We start from the raw sequence: 12998 nt of genomic DNA on the forward strand, positions 1-12998 counted from the left end.
TTCGGCCATAGACTTAAACTTGGAAAATACCTTGATCACTTCACTTTTCTTCTTGATCAGGTAGGTCCATAGTTTACAACTGAAATTATCTATGAATGTGACAAAGCATCTGTTACCTTCAATCGAGTCCACCTGGATATGATCACACATATTAGAGTATATGACTTCAAGGATTTTCTTCGACTTGCTTCAAGCATCCTTACTGAAGTTGTTCTTATGTTGCTTCGCCTGCACACATTACTCTTACACTTCATTTGGAATGTCAATTTTTGGTAACCCTAAAACCATATTTATTCTCTTCAGATCTCTGATGTCTTTGAAGTTGAGACTATAAAGCCTATAGTGCCATATCCATTCATCCCTGTTAGCTGCAGTTGCAAGGCACTTATGCTCCATCACATTAAGTTCAATCCTGAAGGTGTTATTCTGAGACATAGGTTCCTTCAATATTAATCTTCCACCTGGGCCGAGAACTCTCATCATCTTGTTTTCAATCGACACTTTGTAGTTATTTTCGACCAACTGCCCTATGCTGAGCAAATTACTTTTCATGCTTGGTATGTACAATATATTTAAAATTACTGACCTCTTGCCATCTTTCCTCATAATCAGAACATCACCAATACCTTCAGGTGCTAGAGTATTGTCATTTACAAATTTTACCATATTCTTCATTAAGTGTTTCATGTTGACAAACCAATCTTTCCTACCAGTCATGTGTGATGAGCATGCTGAGTCCAAGTACCATTAGTCTTGGAATATTTCTTCATCTCTTGTTGTGACCATCGGCAATATCTCCTCTTCTTCATGCTTTGCAAACTTTGTATGATTATCTTGATTCTTTTGTTTTCCAGAACAATCACTAGAGTAGTAACCATACTTTTGACAATTGAAACACTGAATGTGACTTTTGTTAGGTTTCCGACCACCACCTCTTCCTCTACCTGCAATACCACCTCTTTGGTTGCTTTGGTATGAGGACTTTCTATGATTCGACCAATCTCCTTCTTGTTGATTTTGACCAGCCAAATTGTTGTAGCCTCATCTACCTTTATTGTCGAACCACTTCCCTTTATGTTTCTTTTCTCTTGCTGATTATGCATGTAAAGTCATATCACTCTTCAACTTGTCTGCAACTCTTTCAGCCATTCTTTTTTCATTGGATTCAAGCGTGCCTTGAATCTCTTCCTTTGTCAATGTTGATAAATCTTTCGACTCTTCTATGGATACTACCACGTGGTCCAATTTTGGAGTCAATGAACTAAAGATCTTTGAAACAACTAATCTTGATGTCAACACTTCTCCACGTCTCTTTATTTGATTCACCAGTTTTGTAACCCTAGTGAAAAAATCGGTTATACTTACATTGTCTTCCATACGAAGCAATTCATACATTCTTTTGTGTGTTTGTAACCTCACTTCTTTCATCTTTACTGCGCCTCCAAACAAATTTTCCAGAATTTTCCATGCTTCTTTTGCTGATTCAACGTCACTAACCTTTTCGAAATTGTCTGCATCAACATATTAATGGATTATAAAGAGAGATTATGATCTTTCTTCTTCAATTATTTTTGTGCAACCTTTTCTTCATTCGTCGTGTTTGCTGCAAGTGGTGTCACTCCCTCCTTCACAAGATCCCAAAGATCTTGATAGAAAAAGACAACTTTTATCTGCTTGCACTAATTCTCATAATTCCAATTCTTTAGAATTGGGAGACTCGCTGGAAAATACCCGTTCGGATGATTCATCACCATCATGTTTTGCTTCCCACGAATCGATCAGCCAATGCTCTAGATACCAGATGTTGCAAATTCACCAAAACCTATGGAGAATTACGAACCTAATCTTGATGAACAAGAATCAATCTTTCTGATTGATTACTCCTTTTGTTCTTCACAATTCAGTTGAGTGAATCAACCAACATTGGTTGCAAGATTTCAGTGCACAATGGTAATGAAAAGAAATAAAAATTGAATTAGGGAAGAAAGAGAGATTAAGGTTTTCGAATAAGGAAGAAGAATAAATTTTAACAGAGTAACTCTCTGCTCTCAAACTGAGAATTCTTATTCAATTGTGCAACTGCACTTCTGTTGTGTTGTATTACAATCAAAAAGGGTTACTCCCTATTTATAGAGTTGAGTTTGATTGTTCCTCAAGCAAAGCCTAAAATACCTAATTCTGCTAACACCACAAAATTAGGCCTAACTAAAATTTCATGTCTAGACTAACTCCTCAACACTTAGACACTTCGACACCTAGATGTTTCGACAATAACATGTTTCGACACCATGAATTATATCTTAACCTAAAATGGTAGTTTTTAAAGCTAGATTATTGTGATGGAATTTTATAGCTGGTAGCCATAGTTAAGACACATATTTGTGATCGAGTTGTAAAAGGATGGTGGTGGAATAAAATGGAGGAATACTCCATGAATATGATATAAATCAGCGTGTAATACTAGTAGTATTCATGTGATAAAGATAAAATGCAGAAGTAAAGTCAAAATACTCCATGAAAAATTTGAGTGCAATAATAAAAACGCCAACGAAAAAGACTAATTCTATTCTAGTGCATAAAACTAAGCTAAAGATAAAATAATAAAATAAAATAATTTTTTGTGAATTTTTTACAAAAATAAGCTACTTTTTAAAGGAAATTCCCAAAATACCCCTAGTTTCAAAAAAAATCCCAACTACAGGAAAAGGTCTGTTGAGGTAGTCAGACAAGTCGGCATAGTCTTCAATATGCATCGATGGTGTACCTCCGTAGCTGAGCTCATGACCCATGCCAGAGAAGTTGGGTTGTGGTTGACTCATTGATGGGCGACCGGGACGGTTGAAGGGGGAGATGGGTGTGAATAATGCGTCGTGGAAAGGTTGGAAAGGTTGTTGGGGTGTTTGGTAGAGATAAGGTTATTGGATGTTTTGGTTTGTGAGGTTTGGGCTTATTGGCTATGGTAGGAGGAGGGGCAGTTGGTGTTGAATGATCTTTGGGTGTTCTGGCTAAGGCAACTTTGGTAGGGTGATGGGGTGGGTGCGAAGTGATGTTGGGTCTCAGGTTGATGGTCAATTTGTTGGTGGTGGTATGGGGTATGCTCTTGGTATTGGGGTTGGGTGTATGGCATGTTTTGGTTGTATGTTTGTGTGTTGGTTGAACGGCGTTTGACGGACAGGGGGTTGTGTGTATCTGGTCTGACACTGTCGTTGGGGATTTGATGTTGAGGTGTCAGGTGTGTAGGTCATCTGGCGTGGGTCGTACAAGTACATATCCTCGACGATGAACTGAAAACCAACTGATCTGTACCAAGCCATATAAGTACGACTTGGTTTTTCTTCAATTGGCATGACTGCGTCAGTTAAGACATGGTCATTGCGGTGCTTCCATTTGCGACACTCTGACCTTGCGAAGCTTTTCCATGGATTGAAGTTCCATTGGTCGTTAATTTTGCGCATATGCCATTCTCCTAGGCTAGCTGGGGGATTTGGTATGTTTTGGGGCATACCGAACTGCAATTTCACACGATCACTGTTGTGCATCTCCATAATTGTGAACCGTATGATCGGTGTGCATGCAGTCCATACGACCGTGTCTTCAACGTTGACCTCATGGGCATTATCCAAATTAAGGTATGGACGCCAAATGAACTGAAATGTGAAAGAAGATAGGATTATAATCTAGGTAGAAGAAGTTAACAAAATATAAGGAAATAATTAAGTTATTATCCTTACGTCTGTCGGTCGAAGGTGATCCAGCAGATTGCGATACTGAGTAATATAGTGTATTGGACATCTGCTGTAACTCATACCACGTGCAGACCATCTACACCAAAAAGTCAAAAAATATTAGTTAGAGATAATAATCTTTAAAGAAGTAAGTAAAGATATAGAAATTTAAACAACTTGCTTTTGTGCATACGAAAATGTGAAAGGGTTGTTGTTGACAGGTTCTAGGGACGGTAGTCTTGACTAACCCCATGCTTGTAGCAAAACAGCACATCCAGAAAATGTAGATGTGTCTTTGTGTGAGTTTTTGCACAAGGAGCTATAGAGATAGGCTAGACAAGCAGATCCATAACTGTAACTTCCTATTCTATCTACATGTCTAAGTAAAGGTAAATACATAATATGCATGCTAGAACCACTACCTTCGGGAAATAAAAACGAGCCAATTAACAGCATAATGTAACACCTAGTTTTTATTATTCAAGCATCTTCGGTAGAATGCTCATCTAAGTATAAATTATTATAGTACGACTTAAGGTGTGAAAGTAGTATACCTTGACCTCTTGCGTTATCATCTAACAAATCAGTCTCCAAGAGATCCATGCAAATTGAATTTGCATAGTTGGTTTTACCATTAACAACCTTACCTTCAATGGGCAGTCCCAAAAGCATGTAGACGTCTTCTAACGTCACGGTACACTCATCGGTTGGGAACCAAAATGTGTGTGTCTCTGGTCGCCATCTTTCGCATAAAGCTAGAATGAGTTTGTTATCTATGGACCAAGACAAAATCTTGCTTATACGACCAAAACCGGCGAGTTCAACATAAGGTTGAATCATCAGGTCCATATGGACATATTCGTGGACCCGAGTCCGGAACCTTGATACATCCTATAAAAGAAAGAACAAAAAACTTGACTAAGTTGGTATGTTAAATTAAAAGGGGGTTGGTGAAGATGAAAGAAAAAAAGTTAACAAGAGAAAAAACTTACATATGTTGCGATGTTTGCAACCGTTCCTCTATGTGATTCGCCCATTGTGAGGATATACATTTTGTCTGGGGGTTGGTGCAGATGAAACTACAAGAAGTTGTTGCAAATGAAATTGTAGAATAAGTATTGTAGAAGAAGTAGTGAGAGTGATGGTGTGGAAGAAGTGTTGATGGAGTGGATGTATTTATATGCAAATGAATGAGAGCATGAAAATTGTGTTTGTATGGTGTCTCTAATTGAATTGGTGACCATGTACAACCTTTAAGAGGTGCCGCCATTCAAATTGGCGCCTTCATAGGGACATGCATGCAAGACCTAGGTCTGATTGCTTGGTTTCGAGGTCTGCATACATGCTTTGACAAGGTGTCGGCAAATGGATTGGCGCCCATGTGCAAGGAATGAATGGGAGCGCCAATTCATTTGGAGTGTGTGTCTGCATGTATGACACGTGGTTGTCCTGTCTCTTGCATGCTGAACATGTCACTTCTTAGTAGCTTGCATGGTTAACACATCATTTCGTAGTAGCTTGCATGTGCGACACGTCACTTCGAACTAGCTTGCATGTGCGACACGTCACTCCGAACTAGCTAGCATGTGAGACACTTCACTCCCCTATTTAAGTGTCTTACTATCAATATCCAAGACACTTCACTCACATTCATCTGCAGCAAGAAAATAGTTTTCATCTGCACAATGTCATCTTCACCAAAATACAGTGTCAACGTTCACTACAACGGTGAAACATACGAGTCTGAGTTAAATGGTTTTTGTTTTCAAAACACTGATACCATTAGACTCACGATCAAAATAAATGCAACCTTCTTGCATTTGAAAAAAAGAACACAATCCTGTATAGGATCGGGTATTGTGTCAAAGATCACGTATCAAAATCCAATATTTTTTTAGAATAGTCAATGCAAGTTTTTCCCCCTTAAGGTACGAGACGATGAAGATGTTGAATACATGTTTATCAGTCATGAACATTCAGGCTGCAACTATATTGAGTTGTACATTACTCTTCAACCATGTATACCATCTCAGCAATCTCAAATAACCAGTCAAGATGAATCTGGTGAATTTGATCCACAATGGTCAGATGACGTCAACCCAGAAGCAGAAGCAGAAGTGGACGTCATTGATGAAGAAGAAGAGGAGACTGAGATACAGGTTGATCACATGCTGAACAACGACATTGAAGATGATGAGTGATCGGTCACCATTTCCATTGAATTCACACCGTTAATCTGACATATTTTCATCACTTTGGTAAGATTTATGTTTGTTATAGTTGCTTCAGAGTCATTTATTATGTTTTGTTGGTTTGGTATCGCATTGCATTTGATTACAAGTTTATGTCAAAAAAGATCTCTTTTACGCTTCGTTTGGTAGTGTTATTGTTACAGGCCATTGCACAGGTTTAAAAGCATTGATCGTGAATTTATGGATACTCAGAAAAGCAAAAATATGAAGAGACAGCAGGTCAACACGGGCACCCGGGTGCTACAACACGCCCGTGTTGTTGGTCAGGCAGAGCAAGATGGGAGAAGAAAAACAGAGATAAACACGGGCACCCGTGTGGTGACACACGACCGTGTTGTTGAAAACAGTGCATCAACACGGGCACCCGTGTGGAGGAACACGGCCCGTGTTGTTGCCTCTGTAGCTTGTTTTGAAAATAATTATTATGGAGAGCAACACGGGCACCCGTGTGTACACACACGACCCCTGTTGTTGGGAGCGGCTTGGAAACCCCAACTTTTGTTTTGTGAACCTATTCTGCTCATTAAGGGTAGTTTGGTCCTTTTGCTTGGAAGAGATTCATCTGAAGCTATAAGAAGGCTTGGAAGAGAAAGGAGAAAGGACTTTTTGCCGGACGAAAATAAAGATTACACCGGAGAAGATAGCGACTACGGAGGATTTGGAGACGGCGAGATTCAAGGGCATCAACCATTGAAGATCAAAATCTCCTAATTCTTTGTAATGTTTAATTTCCATACTATGATTTCTTTGAATACTATGAGAGGCTAAACCCCCAATGCTAGGGGGTGGTCCTGATTTGATCTGATGTTATGAATTCTAACTATTGATTTCCTTATTACGATGTTACGAATTTCAATTCAATTGTGTGATGTGCTTATGCTTTTGTATCGGACAAATACAAATAGATCTATGACTATCAATAACAGGACTGTGATTGTTAGGGTTTTCACACAATTAGGTTTATAATTGTATCACCTAGGACTAGGAGGTTTTGTAAATCACCGTAAACCTTGATATTGTTTATGATTAAAATCAATGATTAATTGAATGGACATTTGAGCAAGAATTTGTAGTTTAATAGTTTCTTCCTTAAGGACTTAAGGAAGAACATTCTGAGGTTAGGAGATTGAATGTTTCATATGTATTAAGGAAATCTTGATTGAATTCATAACTGGTTAAATCAACCACTCACCCTAGCATATTTTATCTTAATCAGTTATTTCTACTATTTTTTGTGTTTACTATTATAAATTCCAAAACAATCAAACCATTATCTTTTTGTTCTGATAGAATCAAAGTAAAATAAGTATTTCCTACGCAATCCCCGAGATCGATACTTGGAAATAAAACTCCTTATTACTACATCGGTAAAAATAGTACACTTGCTATTTTTCCGATCAAGTTTTTGGCGCCGTTGCCGGGGATTGCCAAAATACCTATTTTAATTTTTATTCTATTGAAATTTTGTTGCTCGTCAACCAAAATTTTACTTGTGACAATCTTGTTATTCGAGTCTAATATTTGTCTAACTAGTGTATGCGAGGTAAGGTCTCCGCGGATTTTTCTTTTGATGCAGATCCAGAAAGAACTCTTCGCGCTAGACTGAGACAAGCTAAACGAGAAAAACTAGAATTAGCAGAGAAAGCAGAGGAGGAAATTTTTTCAGTGCACTCAGAGAATTCAGATTCAGACGCGGAAACAGTTCCTGAAATCATGGCTGCAAACCCACCACCACCACCACCACCAGAGAGACTTCTCGATGACTATGGTGGAAACAACACTGCGGGTGGTCGTATGACAATTGTCAACCAACCGGTTAATGTAGAACAATTTCAGCTGCATCCCAGCACAATTAATCAACTCGAAAGGCGGTCCTTTTCTAGAAGAGTGAATGAAGATGCCAACAAGCATCTCTAAAGGTTTTTGACTATGAGCAAAACACTGAAAATGCCTGGACATAACGAAGAAGCAATAAGGCTTCGTATGTTCCCATTCACTTTAGCAGATGAAGCCGAAAAGTGGTTCTATTCCTTACCTGCTGGCAGTATCACTACATGGGAGCAGATGGAAACATCATTCTTGCAAGAATATTTTCCCGCATCTGTGTCACTGAGAAAAAGATACGAGATCCTAAACTTCAAGCAGAAGGAGGGTGAGTCACTAGGAGATGCCTATAAAAGATTCAAGAGAATCCTAGTGGCTTGTCCTACTCACAACATGGATGAAACTGAGCAAATGGAAATGTTTGTTAATGGTCTTCAAATTCAAACGAGACAAATCCTTGATTCAGCAGCTGGTGGCTCAGCTAACTTTGCAACAGCCACCGGTATGAAGAAGATAATTGCAGCAATTGCCTCAAATGAGCATCTGGAGTAGTATGATAGGGTGTCAAGAAAATCTGCAGTAATTGATTTGAAGCTTGAAACAAACAAACAGGTAAAAATTGAAGAAGTAGTTGATGCAGAGGTGGAGAAAAGGTTGAAGGCACTAAACATAGGTGCTCAGAAAGTGGCTCAAGTGCAACAGGTACCAAACGATGTGTGTGGCATTTGTAATGGACCACACAATACTGTTCATTGTTTTGCAACACCACAACAGATAGAAGATATCAAGTTTTTAAAGCAAAACAATCCCTACTCCAACACATACAACCCGGGGTGGAAGAATCATCCCAACTTTGCATGGAAGGATCAGAACGGGAATGTGCAACAGAAGGTACAAGGTCAATATCAAAACCAATATCAGCAACAACAACAACAAGTCCCAAAGAAGGCAGATTGGGAGATTGCAATTGAAAAGATGGCAGCGCAAAATGGGCAATTTGAAGAAGAGACTAGAAACAATCAGAAACACACCGCCGCATCCCTAAAGAATCTCGAAGTGCAGCTGGGGCAGATAGCCCAGCAACTGGAAAGTTCTCGAACACCAGGTTCCCTACCAAGTGAAACAGTTCAAAATCCGAGAGGTCAGGAGAATGTTAATACTGTCACGACGACAGAGAAAAAGGCGGCTAAAAAGAAAAAAATTACATCACCAAGCGAACCGACTAAAGAAGAAACTACCAAAGGAACTAAACCGGTGATTAAGTTGCCCTATCCTCAGAGAATGACAAAGAAGGAACCTAGTGAGTCAGACTTGGAGAAATTCATGACAATGTTTAAAAGGATTGAGGGTCATATGGCTTTGTTTGAAGCACTTGAAAGGATGCCTATGTACAAGAAATTCGCGGAAGAGGTAATGGCTGAAAAGAAACCGACCACTGAAGAACAAGTATCCGATAAGGAACAATATAATGCAAACTCCCTGGAGCAGAACATTCCTAACAAACAAAAAGATCCAGGAACCGTCACAGTACCATGCACAATCAAAGAAAGAACCTTCAAAAAGGTACTAATAGATTCGGGAGCTAGTGTGAATCTGATGCCATTATCGGTCTATCACAGGCTGGGTATTAAAAATATCAGTGATATAAAGACCAATCTGAAGTTTGTGGATCACTCAAGAAAAGATGCATATGGTATAGCTGAAGATGTGCTGGTAACAATAGCGGACTTGACTTTCCCAGTCGATTTTGTAATCCTAGACATACTTGAAGACAATGAGGCAACCATCATTCTGGGTCGACCTTTCATGAAGACGAGTCGATGCAAGCTCGACATGGATGAGTGCATAATAACCTTGAAAGTTCACAACAAGGGAATAACATTGAAGGCTATTGAAGACCAGGAGATGGAGGAAGATGCAGAATCTCAGTATCAAGTAGGCTTAATCAGGACATTGAATACTATCAAAGTCTCACCACTGCCAGTAGCCACCCGAAACGGAAAGATTCCTAACACCGAAAGGAAGGTTAAAAAGGAATCGTGGCACAAAGGAGTCCACACTGATAAAAGAGACAACGTACGAGTTGTAGACAAGAGGTGCAACAAGGTTTTGAACCTGAAATACCCCCCATGATAAGGGAAATGAACCGTCGAGCCATGCGACGTTAAACGAAGCGCTTCGTGGGAGGCAACCCACGCGTTTGATTTCTAATTTATTTTGTTTTTCTTTTTCTTTGTGTGTGCTAAAATTTTGTTGTAGGGGAGGAGGAGAACTAGAAGGGCAAAGTCACAAACACCTCAAAATGGAAGGAAACCACACAAGTGCAGTAAAACAACAGTAGTCGTTGTGAGTCCCCTTTGTATCTGGATTTAAACATTGAGGTCAATGTTTAGTTCAGGTGTGGGGGGGTTTTTCCTTTCATGTTTTATTTCGTTTTCATTTTGTTCATGTTTTCCTTCATCGTTTTTGCTTTCGTTTTTTGGTGGTTTACTTGTGTGTACAGAGTGATGAGAAATGGTTGGACGAATCCCGGGATCAATGGTAGTGGATGAATGACACCCCTCAAAATTAGGCTGATAAGGCACCCCGGAAGTTGATGAAACCTTGAGAAAATAAGTCGGACACAATTTGGGGACACCGGACCAAGAGAGCGGTAGGGAAAAACCAAGTCAGAAAAGAACCACATAACACGAGGAGGCTTCAGAGCTTGCAAGCTAACCAACATGGTGAGATCACAAAAAGCCAAACACTAAATATCAGCATGAGAGTTCAGCCAGGTATGACTTTATCACTCTGATTTTGCGTATGTCCTGTTGACAGGTCACAGCATGACAACACACACTGAGGCAAGTTGTTTGTTTAGCCAGGGCCTTTCTAACCATCCCTATCTATATGTTTCCCTTCGTGAACCCCGTTGAGCCTTAGCCATTTTTTATTCATCATAAACCCCCTGTTAACTATTAAGCATTATTCATCATAAACCCCCTGTTAACTTTTAATCATTCATTTTTTTTCCATAACTCGGTATGATTGTGTGAATTGCAAGATGTGCAATAAAACTAAGTTTGGGGTGGAAATCTTGAAAGAGAAGGCAAGTGCATAATAAGAGATCATACAAAAAGAAAAATAGTATGTATGTTCTTAAAAAAAAAGAGAAAAGAAAAAAAAAAAAGAGAAAAATGCACTTGCCGAGACTTAAGACTCTAACACATATAAAATGCTCGAAAAATTTGAGTAGAAAAAGAGTCAAAAGAGTGAAATTAACCCCCAGAGTATACGTGATGCACGAGAAAAAGAGAAAGAAAAATCACACAACATGACTACCGAGTTCAAAACCCTTTGTTATCCATTTTTTTGTTTATCCCACCGTACCCAAGCCCTGTTACAACCCAAAAAGACCTCGAAAAGTGTGTGGAATCTGTTGTGGTAGTGACATTAGAATGTATTCAAATTTAAGAGTTTGTTATTGCATACTGTGCTGTGAGTGTACACCCCTAACCATGAGAGAAGTTGTGAGTGTGTGAAAAGCTTGCAGGTGACGAGGCTTCTGATGTGGAAATGTGGCAAACTACCTGAGTCGGAGATACCTGAAACTCGATCGGAAGGGAATAACACAAATTGTGAAAGACTAGGTTGCATTGTGGAAAAGGAATTCGTGGGTGACCTTGTTTGGACTCAACACATCACTTGAGGACAAGCAATGAGACAGGTTTGGGGTTGTGATCGGTCACCATTTCCATTGAATTCCCACCGTTAATCCGACATATTTTCATCACTTTGGTAAGATTTATGTTTGGTATAGTTGCTTCAAAGTCATTTATTATGTTTTGTAGGTTTGGTATCACATTGCATTTGATTACAAGTTTATGTCAAAAAATATCTCTTTTACGCTTCGTTTGGTAGTGTTATTGTTACAGGTCATTGCACATGTTTAAAAGCATTAATCGTGAAGTTATGGATACTCAGGAAAGCAAAAATATGAAGAGACAGCAGGTCAACACGGGCACCCGTGTGCTACAACACGCCCATGTTGTTGGTCAGGCAGAGCAAGATGGGAGAAGAAAAACAGAGATCAACACGGGCACCCGTGTGGTGACACACGGCCGTGTTGTTTAAAACAGTGCATCAACACGGGCACCCGTGTGGAGGAACACGGACCGTGTTGTTGCCTCTGTAGCTTGTTTTGAAAATAATTATTATGGAGAGCAACACGGGCACCCGTGTGTACACACACGGCCCGTGTTGTTGGGAGCGGCTTGGAAACCCCAACTTTTGTTTTGTGAACCTATTCTGCTCATTAAGGGTAGTTTGGACCTTTTGCTTGGAAGAGATTCATCTGAAGCTATAAGAAGGCTTGGAAGAGAAAGGAGAAAGGACTTTTTGCCGGACTAAAAGAAAGATTGCACCAGAGAAGATAGCGACTACGAAGGATTTGAAGACGGCGAGATTCAAGGGCATCAACCATTGAAGATCAAAATCTCCTAATTCTTTGTAATGTTTAATTTCCATACTATGATTTCTTTGAATACTATGAGAGGCTAAACCCCTAATGCTAGAGGGGTGGTCCTGATTTGATCTGATGTTATGAATTCTAACTACTGATTTCCTTATTACGATGTTACGAATTTCAATTCAATTGTGTGATGTGTTTATGCTTTTGTATCGGAAAAATACAAATAGATCTATGACTATCAATAACAGGACTGCGATTGTTAGGGCTTTCACACAATTAGGTTTATACTTGTATCACCTAGGACTATGAACTTTTGTAAATCACCGTAAACCTTGATATTGTTTATGATTAAAACCAATGATTAATTGAATGGACATTTGAGTAAGAATTGGTAGTTTAATAGTTTCTTCCTTAATGACTTAAGGAAGAACATTCTGAGGTTAGGAGATTGAATGTTTCATATGTATTAAGGAAATCTTGACTGAATTCATAACTGGTTAAATCAACCACTCACCCTAGCATATTTTATCTTAATCAGTTATTTCTACTATTTTTTGTGTTTACTATTATAAATTCCAAAACAATCAAACCATTATCTTTTTGTTCTGATAGAATCAAAGTAAAATAAGTATTTCCTACACAATCCCTGAGATCGATACTTGGAAATAAAACTCCTTATTACTACATCGGTAAAAATAGTACACTTGCTATTTTTTCGATCAAGTTTTTGGCGCCGTTGCCGGG

This window comes from Lathyrus oleraceus, chromosome 2, assembly GCF_024323335.1.
Source record: "Lathyrus oleraceus cultivar Zhongwan6 chromosome 2, CAAS_Psat_ZW6_1.0, whole genome shotgun sequence".
NCBI lineage: Eukaryota > Viridiplantae > Streptophyta > Magnoliopsida > Fabales > Fabaceae > Lathyrus > Lathyrus oleraceus.